The sequence below is a fragment of the Polyodon spathula genome, chromosome 4 (genome assembly GCF_017654505.1).
Source record: "Polyodon spathula isolate WHYD16114869_AA chromosome 4, ASM1765450v1, whole genome shotgun sequence".
NCBI classification, from domain to species: domain Eukaryota; kingdom Metazoa; phylum Chordata; class Actinopteri; order Acipenseriformes; family Polyodontidae; genus Polyodon; species Polyodon spathula.
The window spans coordinates 41,624,310-41,643,467 of record NC_054537.1 but is presented as its reverse complement, the minus strand read 5'-3'; the positions used below and the strand labels follow the sequence as shown (position 1 = coordinate 41,643,467).

Genomic DNA, 19,158 nt, shown 5'->3' with positions numbered 1-19,158 from the left:
AACACACCACACGCAACACATAACAGATAATATACACAGGGGCGGGCACTTTGTTACAGAGATCTATACTTAACATTTCAGAAAGGAGGCATCCAAGAAAGTAACAATTTATTGATAGCGAAAGATATGCCCGATGGGCACATGAACAATTGGCAAACAGTTATGCCTGACATGAACATGATAGCCGACAGATACATAATACATTCACATTTATAGTTTGGCCCATGGCCTTATCCATTGGGGCCTGATAGCCGCCCCTGTGCTGGCCGAGCTGAGATGAATGCAATACAGTGATTAAGAATGACTCGACCAGCGGGTCGGACAAGAGGCACTTTGGCCACCTTCCCCTAAAAGATAAGGCTGCCTCCAGTGATTTGCATAGTTAACCGTCCAGCCCATGTTTTAGGGAGACATGGCAGGTAAAGTCCATTGATAATGTGAAGAATTAATTATGTACTTGACCAGTCGTCTGACGTAATACAAGATGAGATTGAGATCTTGCTTGTAATAATGCATGATGTTTACTTTTTGGTCTTGCATGGTTCAAGGAGCTATAACGCTGTCTTGCACTGACAAACATGGATGTGGATGCCAGCAGCAGGAAGAGTGGCACTCAGCCACCTTCCACCAAAAGAATGAGGCCACCTACACCTCCCACCTTGCAGATCTAAACCACTCGGGTAAGGAAATCCCCCCTACTTACCAGAAATAGTGGGAAACCTTAGGGAATGTATGGATGAGGGTTATCCTTCGTCCAGGTTCTAAAATGACAATTCAGTAGTTCAGAATTAACCACATAGCATTTTTTTGTGCCAATAATAAGTCTGAGACATTCTTTCCAATGTAGAGTTCGTATGCACTGGAAGTTCATCTCCCATAGCCTTGATTTTAGATGTGTAGCAATATTCCTGTAAGCAGCAAAAGTTGCAGCGCTGAGTCTGAAAGAATGTCTGGAGTAGTTGTCAGGAGGAAGACCAGCGCAAAGGAGACACAGACAAAGGTGGTTCCAGATCCAGTTCTTGGACACGACTATCCATTCTGGGGTGAGAAACAGAGGATCCTGGGTGCTGGCCGTCAGACGCAGTGACAGATAGCTGAAAAGAGCAGAAACAGGACAAATAATACAATGTGTTTTTGATAAATGAACATGCACGTTTTACATTTCTCAGTCTGATTTTAAATGTGTTAAACATAAAGAATACGTGACCTAGGATTGAAGATGGAGATCTATGCAGAGGTCTGAGGATGGATTGAATGACTGGTTCCGGCATGTGATTTCGTCACATCATAGGAACCTACAGAAGGTCGACACGAACATTGCTTCCAGGAAGGCATCTTTGTATGAAGAAAAGCAGCCTGAATGTAGTGTTCATCATGGATTCCACGACTTCCTTTGTGATAGGCAACTTGGAAGATGAAGGTTTTGGAAGCAGATCATGTAATCCCACGGAGCAGCATTTGTATCCGAGGAAGATGAGATGGGGGAAGGATAGTGCTTCTGAGCAAAGTGAAACTGTAGTCCTGAGAAGTATCGGTGTATGGTGGAAAGGGAGTGATTGCGTTTTTTAAAGCAATAAGTAATGATTTCTATGATGGAAGATTCAGCAGTAAGGCATGAATGTGACAGGGAGCAATATTTGATGAAAGACTGCCACCCTGTATTATAAGCAGCTCTGGTGCTTTGTGAGACTGATTCTTGCATGAGATTAACTGCAGATTCAGAGATTTGGATGTTGGGAGATGATTGACTTTGTACAATATGAGGTCCTTGAACCCTAGGCATGGATGCTGTAAGGGGTCTCCTTAAAATAGGAGATATCGGCCCGGCACCCCTCATTGATATTTACATGGTGTTGTAGTTCGATTATAGAAGATACTAGTTTCAAAAGATAAAAAACAAATGAATGTCCTTGCGGAATGATCGTTGTTCGTCGCAAAATTAAGATGACCCAGTAGAGAAAGAAGTTTGCGTTTAGTGCAAGATTTGCTGTCCTGAAAAGATTTTAAAATGTCTCAAAGTCGATGAGGTTTGTCTTGGGGGAGATGTGCTCCATTTTCTTGGAGTCTAGTTCAATCCCGAGGAATTCCAGGCAGGTGGTAGGTCCCAAGATTTTCTCCTCTGATAGAGGGACTCGAAAAATGCATTTCTTAAAATACTAATAGAACGAGTAGGGGGCTGATCATTAAAGTTCACTAATATAAAGTCAATTAATAGATAGAGCCGTAATGGCAATTTGAAATTATTTAGGAGAATCCAACACAATGCTTCAGATAGGGAATTGAAGATGCCAGGGCTGCTCCTACAACTTAAAGTGAGGCGCACTGAGAAATAAAATTCCTGTTTCCGTTGAACTCCAAGGATGAATGGCCATGACTTTGAATGCATTTGTGATATCAGCCTTAGAAAGCCATGCCCCTTGGCCTGCTGTTTTAATAAATGGATAGTATCATCTATTCTGGTATAATGTAGAGAACTGATCAGGGGGAATTAGATCATTGATGCTGGAAATGGAACCTGAATGAGGTGAGGATAAATCAATAATTAGCCATTTCTTGCCTGAATATTTGCGAATTGCGACCCCCAGTGGACTAATGTGAAATGACGGGCAGGGGGGTTCAGGAAATGGGTCGATCATGAAACTTATGGAAGTTTCTTTCTTGAGCAAAAGATCAAGAGAATCAGGATCGTTTAGAGCAGAAGTTTTTTTTTTACTGTCTCTCAATGTCCTTCCTATGTTCTGTTCTGCTGTTAGGAGGAGGACCTCTGCTACAGTTTTGATGTATTCTCGGTTTTCTTTCACTGCCTTTTAGTAATTTAATCATTGACTGTGTGTGGAAATCTGATTTTGAATGGCAGTGAAAGTGGAAATGGAACCTGAATGAGGTGAGGATAAATCAATAATTAGCCATTTCTTCCCTGAATATTTGCAAATTGCGACCCCCAGTGGACTAATGTGAAATGACGGGCAGGGGGGTTCAGGAAATGGGTCGATCATGAAACTTATGGAAGTTTCTTTCTTGAGCAAAAGATCAAGGGAATCGGGATCGTTTAGAGCAGATCTTAGATGACTGCAAATGTGGAAAACAGAGGGAGGAGTGCTATCGCCACAGAAACTATTAGATATGGAGAAAACTACAGGGGGAATATGCACAGACATTCTCATTAAAGTTAAAGCAGATTTGTTTCCTGGCAGAAAAGAGAACCTGCCTCCCATGTTTGTCGTTAGATTGGACTGGGTAAATTAACTGAAAACTATGGTTGGAAGGAACTATAGCTTGGAATTGCCAGATAAACGTGGGAATACATTTGCTGATTTAAAGTGGACTGGGCTGAAAGGGTGCAGAGGTTAGTTTTGTGGAAACCGGAGTGCAAACCTGGCAAGTGAGCTCTCAGAACAGTGAAATGGCGACAAAATAGCTCATTGTCTAAGATGTTCCAATTAACTCTGATATTAAATTGTTCCAAAATTGCAGCGGCCTCAGCTGAAAAAGACTTGTGATAGTCGTAAAAAGCTGTACCTCCCTATCTCTTAGACAAATCAATCATGAGCCTAAGATAGACGTCCAACTCTTGACAGCGCACAGGAAATGCTTCACAGAGAATGTTTCTGTACAGACTGAATGCCGTAACAAATTCTGCCAAGGTAAGTTTTTTGAACAACCGAAGGTCTTTAGATTTTAAAACAATGCATACTTCTCCACTGTCCAGCATGCTGATATCATGCACCCTGAGGGAACAGAGAAGCAAAAGAACTAGATTTATGTCCTACTTTCTTGAATTTGAGTACAGAATTTGTTGGAGACTAGGGCTAGTCTGGGCAGCAGGGAAGCCGGGTTGTGGGAATCGGAGCTGGCTACTAGTGAGTAGTGAGTGAGCTCGAACAGGGAGCTACACAGGGGAGCTGAGATGGAGTGGCGAGGAAAGCTGATGCAGAAGGACCAAGAGGTACGGAGTGGCATTCAAGGTAAGAGAGGAGTTTATCCAGCCTGGAGACTGAAGCTTGAATCATTTGTAGGGCTTGGAGGATGTCCGTGTTGGAGACAGAGCTGGCATGAATGGAGGACTTTACGATGATGTTGGAAGAGTCCGACCTGGACTGGGTCGCTTGAACGGTGGAGGCATCATCAACTGGAGACGGGTCCGGAGACTTGGAGGTTGATGCATCAGACTGATTTAGCAAGGAGATGAGATCCTCGTAAGAAATTTTCCTGGAGAACAGGATATTAAGAAGCAGAGGAATTTTCCATGACTGATATTTCCTCTTTTTCTTAGTGCAGCGTGTTGAAGAGACAGCCGAGACGTTCTCTTGAGGTTAGGTCGAACTAGAGGCTGGGCTCTCAGGTGCAGAAATGCGACTTTCAGATTGAGTATTCGAATCCATAGTGCCAGGTACTCGTACCAAACAGAGAAACAATAGGGGTCTGTGGGCAGTGAGACCTATTTAACTGGTTAAACTGGTAACGTATTTGATTGATGGGTGGAGTCTCCTTTCGGAAAGGCAACTAGTTTCCCATTCTTGGTAGAGCAACCAAATTTTTTGCTACAACTGGGTTGTGTTTGCCAACCAGGGACAGGCTCTCACAGAAGTTTTTTTTTTACTGTCTCTCAATGTCCTTCCTATGTTCTGTTCTGCTGTTAGGAGGACGACCTCTGCTACAGTTTTGATTTATTCACGGTTTTCTTTCACCGCCTTTTAGTAATTTAATCATTGACTGTGTGTGGAAATCTGATTTTGAATGGCAGTGAAAACCTCAGTCTTTTTCCTTGCCTTCTTCCAGTTGGAAAATCTAACACTTGTGAAAGCTTCTGGTGGTAAACTGGGAGGGGAAAACTGGCGGAAGGCATACATCAGTGAATACAGAATTTTCTAACCATGGACAGTCTCAGAACAGAGGAGCTGTATCACTGTTGAAGGAACGGTTCTGCAATTACAGTCCTGCCCAGTGGCCCCCAATAATGCTGTAGTTAGTAATACAGCCCCCACCCCCCATTATATATATATATATATATATATATATATATATATATATATATATATATATATATATATATATATATATATACACGATATATATATATTACTATTATTATATATATTATATTGTATAAATATATAATATATTCTCATATATATTATATATATTAATATAAGTTTATTAAAATTATTAGGCGATCTTTTTTACAAATGTAGTGACCAAGATTAATCCAAAAGTCAAAAGAACAGAAAAAAAAAAAAAAAAAAAAAAAACTGGAATTAAATTTTTAAACCATTATAGGTGTTAAGCTTCCAGACCTTTTGACATCAAAGAAAAAGGATTAGACAACGTTATGAGAAATCCAATGTAGTGCAAGGTAATATAACAAGCCTTTTATTCCATATTCTGGATCAGAGTCCTGCGCTTTCAACCCGGACCCGTTACTCGGGACCCGACCCGAACCGAACCGGCAACAGCACCATCTTCTTACCCATGACCCAACCTGACCTGACCCGCTTTAATAAGACCTGCAACCCGACCCGAACCAGCAAGTGTTTGTCTTTTATCTACAGCCTGCGTCAACTGGCTCTCTCACGCTCTCACATTCATAAACAGATAGATTTTCCACTACGACTGATTGAGTTTACACAATAGGCTGTACAGCGTTGTAGCTTTCTGTAGTTGTTTGGCTATATTTTAACATTGTGACATATTAACTACCTCTACTTACTTTACTATAAAATACCTGTCCATTCCTTTTGCACCAACAGTTGAAAGAGAGCTACACCTGTGCTTTTGCAGAGATGTACCAGTTTTGTGACTGTGGTACACAAAAACATAATGCTAAGCACAGTTACATGTTCATTATTTTCATTCGCTATGATTCCAAAATAATTCCACACTTCAGTTTTACCTCTCAAACTATTATCCCCTACAAAATATAAAACCTGCACTATCTTTTGTTTCACCTTGTTCACAGGCATTTTTAATATTACCAAGCAGACATGGTAAAAGGATCTTGCAACTTATCAAACAAATGAGAACAACATTGCTTAGTCAGCTGACTCCTCCCTAATCGTCTCCTGCTTTAGTGCAGGAAATACTGGTACATTTACCTTCTAGTATGTTATTCAGGAAAGATTTACAGACGAGTACGCTGAAAGGACAGAAAACATTTTTTGGTGATTTTAAATTCAGGCACCAGCCTCACCAGAAATATTACATTTTCTTGACCCAAACAAAGTCAACATTCCGACCTGAACCCGACCTTTTGTTGGGGGTCACCTGCGGGTACCTGACCCGATACAGGACTCTATACAGCATACATGAAAAAATGTCATTGGGGAAAAATTACTTTTTTCAATTTCATAGATTTTTTCTGAACAAACAGATTTATTAACATGGTTGGCTGATTTAAACCAAGTAGATTATTACCTATTTTATATAGTTTCTCAAAGAAAAAATATTAAAAGCATGTTTTAAAATCCTTTTACAAACATCTTAAACTCTTACTGTCTGTAAACTAATACCCCCGATTCTGTGGTGCATAAATGGAGCGAAGACGTAAAAAAAAAAAAAAGAAATACAGCACAGAAATGGTATTCTGAACACATGTCTTGTTCCTTTAGCGTTTGCCCCATCATGAACATATTCACTGAAGCAATTCTGAAATAGACAATTGAGCACTGTATTACAGCTGAAACCAGGTTTATTGAGTCTTGCAATCCGGAACTTTAACAATTGAACACACTATAAGAAGCAAAGTAGTCCTAAGTAACAACTACACGTGTTTGGACTGACACATAAAGAGGAAATTAAATAAAGAAAATTAAAAGAAAAGAATGGCTGGGATGAGTGAGGGGGATTTTTCTCCAGCGTACTCCGTCGCTAAATTCTTGTAGTTCACATATTTAGAGGATGCCACAATGGTAAATAAGTTGCTTTATTTATGTATTCATTTAAGATTGAGTAATTTAGTTTGGTATGTAACTATTCACAAACCACCATTTCCAACGTCCTTAAATTTACAGTTTGGAGGTACTGTAGAGTTACAAATAAAATTACATAATTTAAAAAGAAAATAAAAAAAAAATCTGATCTAAATCAAATAAAGCCTTAAAGGTGTGCATGTGGTTATTAGAAGAGGATTTGTCGGAATTCAATATTATTATTATTAAATATTAACTAATTAACTTGTGCCAAAAATAAATAAAAGTAAAGAAAATTAAACTTTGCCACAAGACTATTATTATTATTATTATTATTATTATTATTATTATTATTATTATTATTATTATTATTATTAAATTTAAACACAGGGTTGTTTAGATAGAGCTCTAAAAATTGGTATTTAATGTTTAACATAAATTATAAATTGTCCATGTTATTTATTAAAACTTGAAAGTGTTGGTCAAGTGGTTAGTCACAGGTAATCAAAAACATACGACACTCCTCACTGAATTCACAGACTCTTGCCAAACGGTTACCCCGTGACAGCCATCAAACTTTTGTATGAAGCAAAAGTTGCTTTTGCAAACATCCCATCCCTTCACAAAGCAGCGAGAATTGTGAGTTCATTTGTTGAGCTTTTATGAAGTTAACTATTTTTTCTGCAGCAGTTAATACATGTGACAGCTCTTTTGGCAAGCGCTTCCCTGTGAATGCAACAATGACGCCACACAGAGTGTGGAGCAGTAGCTTTTATGCGAGCTGAAAGTCCACTTTTCCGTCCACTGATGGCATTTGCCACATCCTTACAAATCCGAGCACAACAATTCCACTCAATGTTTTTATCCGTACATTTTTAACAGCTCCTCAGAAGAAGTCCTCTTTAACCCTTTACAGATGGCTCATTGTAATTTCAGACTAATTCATCTGATGACGTAATTGCACACAAAGCTGTGACAATTACCTTATTTTTATTTTCAAATTAGCACAAAAACCTTCGTCAGACATCAGAGAGTCAACCAAACATCAGGTTAGTCTGGTCTTTAGGGCAAAATCAATACTTTTTTTTTTTTCTGCTGAGATTCAGCGACCACAATGAGTACAAAAAATATCCTGACAGCATACTAAATCACCCTCAATGTTTGTAAACAAATAAAACATTTACTGAACTAAAATGTCAGATGTGACTAACCAAACAAAATGCATTACCATAGACCAGGGGTTTTCAACTTTTAAAATTTAGCCCTTCTGTCTGGAGGTTCAGCTAAAGTACTCTTGACAGTTTTCACTCTACCACAGTTGCAATAAAAGGCAGAAATTTTTTTCCCATTTATTTAACATGTAATCTTTCACAACAGTTTGGGGCTGACAAACTGTTGGTTTAGACAGAATATCAAACAGTGGGCTTCATTCTTAAAACTTAATTACAATTACAGAATTAAATTACATTATGGATCTCTTTGAAAACACTGGCAATTACTTTCTATTTGGCAAAGTTAATAAAAATAATACAAAATAATCTGTATTGTAAATGTTTATCATGCTAACATTTACTTCCCATCTCAGCATAATTCTGTGTGCCATTTAAAATGTTTACAATATCAAAAACATTAACCTCAAAATAAAACTATAATAACTATGATAATTTTTTTTAAAGCTAGCAAAAAAAGATATCCAAAGGGCCTCTATATAACTCAATTCCTGTCAGTTTCAAGTTTTTCAAAATTAGAGTGCTTTTGTAAACTGAAATCTCAGTGCCTGAATTGAAGTGAATACCTACATAAGACAAAGGCATGCAATTATTCCACTTTATTACTTGGTAGAATGATAGACTGTGATACAGGACTCCTTCTAATTACTTTTAAAAAGGAAAAATATTAAACAGAAAAAGAACCATGAAATGCTTCACAATCAAAATCTCTCTTGGCCCCTGTGGTTCTTATTGTACTGTTGTAGGTGACTGATTTGGCAGCAGCCAATACTTTATAAACAGGTCAATAAGTCCATCATACATTAAAAATAAATAAATAAATAAATAAATAACATGGTATTGCACTGCACATGTTATCAGTCATGCTGAAATTGTAATGGAATCGTCTTTCACTATGTGTGTGACTTTTACACTTTCCTGCAGAATACTTTGCAATTTGTGAGTCTGAACATGTAAAATCTCTGCAGATGTAACTTTCTTGATCTCCATTTTTTCTTTGGTGATAAAAGATGTTAGAGACTCACTGGTTCTGTGAGCGTCACTGGCTGTTTGGTATTTTTGTGATCTCTCCTGCTTAATACCACAACCATCATTCTTGCTCCCATATCCCAAATACGGGAGAAAATAGGTCCCGTGAGTTGTCTGGGAGAAGTGTCCAAAAAACAAAAGCGTCCCAGCAAATAAGGGAGAGTTGACAGGTCTGATAACTTTCTGTTGCTTTGAACTTTCTTCAGTAGACTCTTGTGTTTTCTTCCTTAGTTTTTCTTTCGCAAGAAATGTATCCATTTCCAACACCAAAAACAAATTGTTGCTAAATGCAGCCGCGCCTAATAAATAAAACTAAAACCATCAAAGTATGAGTGTTGTGATTATTTATGTTTCTCAGAGCATTTTTACTTCTAAAAAATGCAGAAACGGATATGACAAGTTGAAAACAGCAAAGATCATGGGCAGCACAGTGGTTTTTATATATATATATATATATATATATATATATATATATATATATATATATATATATATATATATATATAGTGATGGAGTGTACATTCCAGAACAATATTGGTCAGCTGGGAGGCCGTGGCTGTAAGGAATGTACACTCCATCTGCCTAAAGGTTGTACGGTTAGGTTGAAAGGAAACTAAAATAATGTGAAGACAACATAAACAAACTGGCCAGTAAACAAACTGGGAAATAAGGTCATGGGTTTTAAGACCATGGGGAACAGGGTGTTGTCAAGAGTAATTATCAATTGGTCTTAATCGTGTAATTACCTGATTGCCTACAAGTTAAAACTGGTAGAACTGAGATGGTCAGGGAGAGAGAGAGGAGAGATCAGGAAGAAGAGACCAAAAGGTGAGGTAACAGAGAACTTTAAAAGTGAACGGTTTATTTTTTGATTGTTTTGTTTTCAAATAAAACCACACTCCGGCGTGTTTCACTGTAAGAATGGCTCTTGTTTGGATTTATTCAAATATTCTACACAACATAACGTCTTTAACCTGGTAGACGACAGCGAATTCTTCACTATATATATATATATATATATATATATATATATATATATATATATATATATATATATATATATATATATAATACTGTAAAAAATGTATTCAAGATCACTATTTTCTTTTACTTTGATTTGTATTTGTGCATTTGTTTAGTCATTCTGCATACCCCCGATGACCCTTAGACGTACCCTCAGTGTTACGAGTACCCCTGATTGAAAACATATATACTATATACTAATGTGTCCAATTGTTTAGTGTGGGTTAAGATGCTACACTTATGAGTACAGTATAATCGTAAATCTCGAAAAACTACTCACTTCTAAATCTTTTGTAGTCATCTTTGCATTACTTTAGTATAAATACATGTTAATTTGGATTCATATGTTGTTTTTTTCTGACTTTATGTGAACGAAAAGACACACATTTGCCCGTTTTCCCATTGGAAATAGTGATATTTTGAAATATCACTGTCCTGGTCACAAAAGCAAAGTTTGTGGGGAATAATAGCCATTTTCTATACTTTTGAGGCATAAGCAATTAGGAAATAACACTTACTGCCCAGGAAAAAAAATTGTGTTACATAGTGGTATTTATTTGTATTGCATTTTTTACATTATTGGTTCCTTTTCAAGCAAAATGGACAGTTATCATCCACCCCTGGCTGAATGGTGGAGAGAAATGAGTTTGTGGCCACAATGGTGTGTAACACTCTCCACTGTAAATCACAGACTATTTTTGGTATTGGTGACCTATACAGATTCCTCCATGCAGGTGTGAGGGATTCCTCTAATTGTAGCCAGTGTGTGCCAGGCATGCCCTATACATATTCTATGAAATGTAACATTTTCACACATACCCTATACCTAATCTTTTTTCCAACTGAAACCTTGTACAATTTCCCAACCTGCCGAATCTGCCTCGGGGTATCACTGGTCTGCTGTATTGCTTCCAGAAACAGGACCACCCATACTTAGTATTACTTAGTATTATAGTAATTTTTTATGTGCTTATTTTTCAGTCAGCTATATTGTTTATTGTGTGGTCCGCCGAGATTAAAAAGAAAAAAATTCGGGTGGTCCGCTAACAAAAAAGTTTGAGAACCGCTGTAGTAAAGAGTTACAGGACCGACAAACGGAAAATATACAAAGTGATATTTAGGAATGAATTGCGTTGGAATCTTGTTTAAATGTTATATTTTTATTTGTATTTTCTGTTTGATCCTAACCACGCGTGCGTGTGGATAATGCATCTGAATGAGGGCTATGTGGATGCGACGTGTGTGTTGTGAAAGAGAGGCCTAGTACATGTGCACCAGCTGGTGTTTTATTTCTTTATTTTAATATTTTTTTGTGTGAAAGATGATTGGTTTCCGCTTTGATTGATATAGATGGCTGTATTGTGAGAGGCGACTATTCATTTCTTTCATGTCTTACAAACAGGCTGCCCTAGCACTGTAGTATCACTTCCTCATTATCTATTTCCTTCTTCTTTCCAGGGATTGTGTTCATTTTTTTTTATAAAAATGAAATTGACAGCTAGTGAAAATGCTATTAATTCAACAGTAACCTCTTTTCCTGTTGCATTACCAAAAGCACGATGTCTGGGTAATAAATCTCTCCAAATTAAGGATTTTATTCTGGAATTAGAAATAGACACCCTGGCTATGGTTGAGACAGAGCTAAAACAGAATGAGACTGTCCCATTAATAGAGGCCTGTCCACCCGGCTTCTCCTGCTACCAGAAGGCATGTAACCAAGGCCGGGGTGGTGGCATTGCTACCATTTTTGGTGAGGAACTTGATTTTTACCTGATGGTTATACATTGTTCAAACTTCTTACTGCTTCAGTAAAAAAAAAAAAAAAAAACTCACTCTATCTACATCATAGTAATCTACCAACCACCCAAAACAAATTCTCCTTTTCTCTCTTTCTGAATTATTATTTATTAATTAATTAATTTATTAATAATTATTATTCGGTTAAGCATGATCGAATTTTAATATTGGGTGATTTTAATATACATATTGAGGTGGATCTAAATCCCTTTGCTAGGACTTTTAGGCCACTGATAGATTCATTTGGGTTTTCCCAACAAGTTACTGGTCCCACCCATATTCATGCTCATACTTTAGATTTAAATCTCACTCGTGGTTTAAATATTCAAAATCTAATAATTACAGATCTTGCACTCTGACCACTCAGCCATTCTTTTTGAATTATCACTACCTAGCTGTATTAAAATATCAGTGCTCTTTGTTAAAGTTCGTCTTCATAACTCACAAATTACTGATTTATTTCTGGAAGCACTGCCTACTCAAGCACCCATCCAGGCAGAATCAGTGGATATGCTGGTTGATTACTATAATACCACTTTGAGCACTATTTTTGATACTGTAGCCCCTATTAAAAACTAAATAATTACTGCTACAAGATGTTCTCCATGGTTCAATGAAATTACATGTGCACTTAAACATACATGCAGAAAACTAGAATGCAAATGGAAAGATACCAAGCTGCAAGTCTTTCTTCTCACTTGGAAAGATAGTATTCTGAAATACAAGGCAGCCTTGTCTTCAGCAAAATCAGCTTATTACTCAAACCTAATAGAAACAAACAAAGAAAACCCCTGTTTCCTATTTACAACAATAGCCAAACTAATTAATCAACAGAAAGAACGCTCTCTGGGTGCACCACCTTCAGCTAGCAGCAATGATTTAATTAACCATTTTAACAACAAAAAAACAAATTGTATAAGAAATCAGATTTCTAATACTACTGACAACTTAAACAGGCTGCTCAGCAATAAAGACACAGTGATTTGCCTGGGTCCTGCTTTATCAGACCACACCTTTGATTCTTTCGTTTCATTTATGTTTCGTTTTAAAGACCTAATTGGTAAGACTAAAACCACCACATGTGATTTGGACCCCATTCCTACTAAATTGCTCAAAGATATTTTTTTCTAAAATAAATAACACTGTCATTAATATAATTAATAGCTCTCTCTCATCTGGCATGTTCCTTAGTCTTTCAAGGTTGCTGTAGTATGATCCACAAACACTGAACAATTTTAGCCTTATTTCAAATCTCCCCTTTCTATCTAAAGTAAGCAACCAATTAAATTCCTTTTTAGCAGCCCATGACATATGTTAGAAATTACAGTCGGGTTTCCGCCCAGGAAACAGTACTGAAATTGCTCTTGTAAGAGTGGTGAACGATGTCCTTATGTCCGCAGACACGGGTTTGCCTACAGTCCTTGTTCTCTTAGATCTAAACGCAGCTTTTGACACCACTGACCATGCCACCCTGACTGACTGTCTAGAGCATCTTGTGAGATTTCAGGCACTGTATTGTCCTGGTTTAAATCATACCTCCCAAATAGGCAACAATATATTAAACCTGGGGACGACATCTCCTTACTACCTGAGGTTACTTGTGGTGTTCCTCAGGGTTCTGTTCTTGGGCTAATTTTATTTTCATTATATATGCTGCCCTGAGATGACATTGTCTGTTGTCATGGGGTCAACTTTCACTGCTATGCTGATGACACCCAGCTATATCTGTTTCTAAAATCAGGTGGTGTCTCTTCTGTAATAAATGTGCTAAGCTGTCTTGCTGTCACCAAGGTATGGATGTCTAATAATTTCTTTGTAAGAAATTCAGATAAAACAGAGAATGATTTTGGGATCAAAAGATCAAAAAAAAAAAAACATAGATCTGTCCGCCTTCACAGAGGATAATTTCCCATACTCTCAGAAAACTGAAATGAGGAATCTGGTTGTAATCTTTGACCTTGACCTCTCCTTTGAGCTACATATTTGGAATATAATTAAAGTATCTTTCTTTCACCTTAGAAATATTGCCAAAGTGAGGCGCTTTCTTTCACAGCACGATGCTGAGAGACCTTGATATCTTCTAGGATTGATTACTGCAATGCCCTGTTCTCTGGAATTCCAAACTCTGTTCTGTCACAATTGCAAAGTTGTACAAAATGCTGCAGCCAGGGTGCTAACCAAAACAAAAAAAAGTGAGCACATTACCCCAGCATTAACAGCCCTCCACTGGCTCCCTGTGCTGTCCAGGATTGAAGAAGGTCCTTCTTATCGTCTATAAAGCCCTAAACAGTTTGGCTCCAGCCTATTTGAAGAATCTTTTAGTCCTGTATGCCCCTGACCGACCACTCCGATCTCAAGATGCAGGGATGCTATCTGTCCCAAGAATTTTAAACCAAAGGACAGGTGGTAGAGCATTCAGTAATAGGGCACCTGAACTCATGCACAGTGAGAGACGCAGGTGCACAACGCATGTGCACAATGCAGGTAAATTGATCTATGTATAATTTTTGGTATTATCTCCTTTATTCCTTTGATTAATTATTTACCATAATGTAAGTTTTGTATATATGTTTGTGAATGTTTAATATGTATTTGTTATTTGGTTTAAAATTGTGTTAGTATAGTAATGTTAAGTAGATTATATTTTTGGATTAATGTTGTATAGTCGGCATCTGATGGTGTTCAGCAAGTACACCACTGCCCAGTCAGTGGCACATGTGAATGAGGTGGTTGTATTGTGAGAGGCGACTATTCATTTCTTTCATATCTTATGTTCACAATGCAGGAAAAATAAATTAACACAGGGAACCCAAGATTGGTCTGAAACTGCCTTTATTTCATCTTTTAATCCATTCTAGGAGTGACAGTTTGCAAACACCTACACAATTCACAGTCCTGTGCGAGCTCACAAGCACATCACAGTCGCACAACGTTGATGAAATGGGCCCCAGGTCTTGGTGCTCATCTGATAACCTTGTCAAGCCCCCCAGTTTGAAAACCTCTGGTCTAGAGCATTGCTTCCTTATAGCAGCCTGGTACTTTGGCTGTCAAAAGTGTTTTCTCAAGGCAGCTTTAAATAGCGGTATCTGGATGCTCCAAAGTTTCTGGCTGGAGAAGCGTTATTAACGGCACTCATTTATGTCATCTCTGGTTTTCCCATACATTAAGCAGACAAGAGCCTCAATCTTCTGCCCCTATCAGCTTATTGACGGTCATTGTCATACATTGTTGTTAATTAATTCAAAGGATAGTTTCTTACACTAGAGGCAACTGAGTGCACCTGAACTCTTTCAGGAATGTCCTTCACTGAAAACCAGGACTCTAATATCTGTATCTGGTTTCTTGATCATCACAGTTGTTTGGCATGCAGAAACATACACATGTCTGCCTCCTGTGTAGTCTTCATTGCCACTTTATTGCTCCCATTGCTGGCATGGAACTGATGGCAGTGTCTGCTAAATCCCTTTTTAAATAGCATGCGTACCAGACTTTGCTGCAAGTCATCTTTGAAGAACCGCATCTGGGCTACCTTGTTCGCATCATGAAAAATAAACTTCTTTTTCTGGGTACTGTTGCTGATTTTATCTTTTGATCACAAGTTAGCACTGCTAGCATGATGATGACTGTGGTCAGTGGCTTAGAAGGAGAATCATAGAAGGATATTTAGTTTGTGATTTTGTTTCATGAACTGTAACAAGGCTTCCTTGTCCTTGGTGTGGGGTTGTCGTAAATCTGGTGTGACTTGAAGGCCTTTGTTTATTCATAATTTGACATAAGGGCTTGTTGATTTAAATCACCCAAAAGTGGTCTTAGTTACAGCAACTTGAAACTAAACTTGACCAACCTTGTTTGCATTGTGTTACATTTCTCAGGGATTTTTTATTTTATTTTGGTGAGTTTTAGTCCGATGTGGATTAGGGTTAATTGATATACATTTACGGATACAGCAAAATTAAACTCCATCAAAATTCCACATTTCTTTAGGTTCTCTGCATTTAATAAACATTTTTTCTTTCTCGGCATTGGATTTGAATGTGCATAGGACATGTTTCAGATCTGAGATTAAAAATGGATGTTATATTTGACTCAGCTTTGTCCCTGAAAGTGCATATTGGAAATGTGATAACATTTTTTTTCACCTTCGAAATAATGCTAGATTAATGCCTTGTCTGTCCAGCTCTGATGCAGAACAATTGGTTTACTCTGTTTTGACCTCAATAAGTTATTACTGTTGTGCTTTCTATGCTGGCCTCTCAAATGAAGTTGTTCCAGGCGACAGATGTGTTACATGATTGACTTCAAATTTAACCTTTTGGTTTTTAAGACTTTTAAAGGTCTGACCCTTCCAAAATGTGTCAGATTAAACTTCTTCCTAAATTGAGGGGTATTCTTTTTTCTCTGAATTTCTGTTTTGTTGCCAAGGGTCAAATTCTGCTCTCATTTCTGCACTTGGAATTAATTGCCAACAATGATCTATATCTTTACCCTACATAAGGTGGTGTCGGGTGTAAAAACAATACAATAAAATCTCACACAAATAAATTCACAGTTCTCGATGTATTTTAAATATAAATCATTGCACTGAAATAACACTAATGTGTTTTGGGTAGGCTACACATTACATTATGTAAAATAAATCTGTACAGTAGGCCTATACAGTATACAGTACAGCAGTAAAATCAAATGAATACCTAGCACACCTAGCACACTTTTTTTGGTACTTTAGCCTACTGGTATCACAAAATAAATCATGCTGCATATATATATATATATATATATATATATATATATATATATATATATATATATATTATATATTATATATATATATATATATATTAACTTGGTCTACTTAGTAGCCCAGACAATTAACACACAATAGATCATGATCCTATACAGATGCTCAGAGTGAGCTGGAGGGGTTAGTGACACATGTGTGCAGTCTATTGCTCCCAACATGCTGGGAAAATCAGAAATGTCATAGAAATGTGTTTTCAAGGCTTGTAAGTACACCATGACTTTAGTGAAAATTAAGTACTTGGGTGTTCATCTCAAAAACACACTTGGTAACACGCGAGAAAAAGCAGACTGGGAAATGCCAGCAACAATTGCGACTGTTTAAAACATGCTTTCAAAAGTTCTTTAGTTCATCTTTAGTACATCTCATTACAATATTTTTGATCCCTCATTTGCACGCTCATCTCCACGCTGTTTTTGTGAATTTCTGCAGGAACGCCCAGAATTACTTATTCATTTAAGGCTAAAGCGCAAATAAGAACTGCAGCTGCAAAGCATTCATTAAAATGATGCTAACAGCATGGTGTTTGTTTAGTACATTTCACGCTACACTTCTGACTGGTTTGCATGTGGTTTGCAACGCTTGTGAAAGAGGCAACAATTTACTACATCTACTCCATAGTGTTACTCAATGACCCAAAACCTTACCTGGAGTGCTGCTCATAGCTGTGCACAACACTGTATGACATAGATCCAAATACATTTTCCACCACTGCCTGCAAAAAAATTGCATAAAACAAGTCTAAAAAAAATGAAGTCTAAAGAAAACATGGGCTATTTATAACTTGACAAATATGACTCCTCCCTCAAGATGCTAAACCAAAAACAGTGTCAGAAACTTTACATAACAAAAATACAGTAGTAGTAATTACATTTAGAAAATATACACAAATTGCAAAACTTGCTTAAAGCAACTGTTTTAATACGTAGTGATGTATTGCCTGCTATTGTGAAATTACACATGCCTAAACACCTATCCAGACAGTTCAGACATGTCAAGTCTCAAGGGTTGGGTTTACATGCACATGAAAATCGATTCTACAGTCCTGACTCTGTGACATTGTCACGCAAAACAGCAAAACGTTCTTTGGTCAGCGCGAATTTAAGGGCAGGGTCAATTGCTTTCTCATGATAAAAATAGCTGTAAAAACCCATGTAAACCGGAGCAAGAATTGTGTTTGTGGCTCACGAGGTTTCAGCAGTCAAGATCCCATTTTTCTGTCTTAATATCATGTAATCTCCAGCAGAAAGGTCGTACAAAACCTAGACACCACCCAACACACACACACACACAAATACACTGTATGTTTATGGACTACTTAGAACACTAGAACCGCTGCTGTTATACTCATTCCTACAACCGCTGGTACATTTTTAACACCATCAATATTAAAATGAAAGACAAACTATCGGATACAACTCAAAAGTTTTATTCAAGCACATCATATCAAACATTTGCACAGCCGAAACGTCATATTTAAATGAACAATTAAACATAAAGGGGTTTATTTTCTAACTTACCACATATAAAGCACTACTTAAAAAAAAATAAAAAACTATAGTAAATATTTCAAAAGAAACTAGTGTGTAAACAGGTATATACACTTACAAAACTGTAATTAGTTTTTAAGTAATTGTAAGTAGTTTTTAATCTAAAACGAAAGTAACATATGATTTATCTTGCGTGTGTGTCGCTGTAACCTGCAGCTTTGCAGTTTTGTGATCAAAATGTTTCTGCTGAAGCGCTGTGGCTAGCTTCAATATTAAATCTCTCCTACCTTGTACAAAACAAAGGAATTGGTGGCTGCCAGGTACAGTAGAGATAACAACAAGTGTGTGTGTGTGTTGACTATTGTATTGTAAAAGGCGGTTCTACTGTTCTAGTGTTAATGAAGTGTAACTTTTAGATGTTCCACAATGCACACCTGACTTGAGCGAGTGAATAAAAATAATTAAAACTATTGATTTAAATAGGGTAATGCACACTACAAGCTAATATAGAAAAATATTTGTTTTATTTCTATTTGCGCTACGTGATGTTCACATTGCAATGGACACCCCCCGCCACCCGAAACTAAATCTATTGGTCTAGGTTTAAGGTTTTTCAGCAATACCAAGGTTTTTCAGTCGGGGTCCGTGACAGGCTGGCCGTGAGTGGTGATGTCACACCAGAAGACAAGAACACTGCTCACGGAGCAAAATAAATGGTCAAACGAAAACAAAGCCTCGAACACAAAAGAACGTTAAGGTCAGGCTGAGCAACTGCCTTCACTGATCCTTATACGTTCTTGCTTTTAAATATCTCTCTCCTCTTGCTCTCCAGTTCTCAACTTCTGAATACCCACCCCGAACAGGGGAAACGACAGGGTTTTTAAACA

General features: G+C 37.4%; 1 long non-coding RNA gene across 1 annotated transcript in view; it reads right to left on the bottom strand.

Moving 5' to 3' along the window:
* Positions 1-791: 791 nt before the first annotated feature.
* LOC121314547 overlaps positions 792-19,158 on the bottom strand; it is a 54,019-nt gene continuing 35,652 nt past the window's right edge. The window contains exon 3 of the long non-coding RNA XR_005950115.1: positions 792-1,094. This is a non-coding gene — a long non-coding RNA (uncharacterized LOC121314547). The remainder of the gene's footprint in view (positions 1,095-19,158) is intronic.